The following is a 347-nucleotide window of genomic DNA, read 5'->3' as shown; positions in this document are numbered from 1 at the left end:
GCTCATGTGCCTATATTGCGAGTGCCGCCAGCTCCATTACGCGGGTAATAATCAAATCCCTTGGACCGAAATATTTCACAAAGATACGCACGCTTGCTCTAAAGTGGAGAGATCACGCGAATGGTGGCGGGTGCTGCTTTTCTGCAGAAGAACTCATCGCCAACTCAAGTGCGCCGGAAATAGGACGTGCTAATTCACGTGGGTTCTCCACTTTTGCATACTCTTGCACGTGTACGCATTGCGAGCCTCGAAACCAAATAAGCTATGAGACTGTTGCGAGAAACGCCAAGTTTTAACGCGATAGCTTTAAAGGCTCACAATAGAGACGATGATTCCACAGAAGAGGC

The sequence above is a fragment of the Amblyomma mixtum genome, chromosome 2 (genome assembly GCF_055824585.1).
Source record: "Amblyomma mixtum isolate Tamu chromosome 2, ASM5582458v1, whole genome shotgun sequence".
Classification (NCBI taxonomy): domain Eukaryota; kingdom Metazoa; phylum Arthropoda; class Arachnida; order Ixodida; family Ixodidae; genus Amblyomma; species Amblyomma mixtum.
This window is presented reverse-complemented; position numbering follows the sequence as displayed.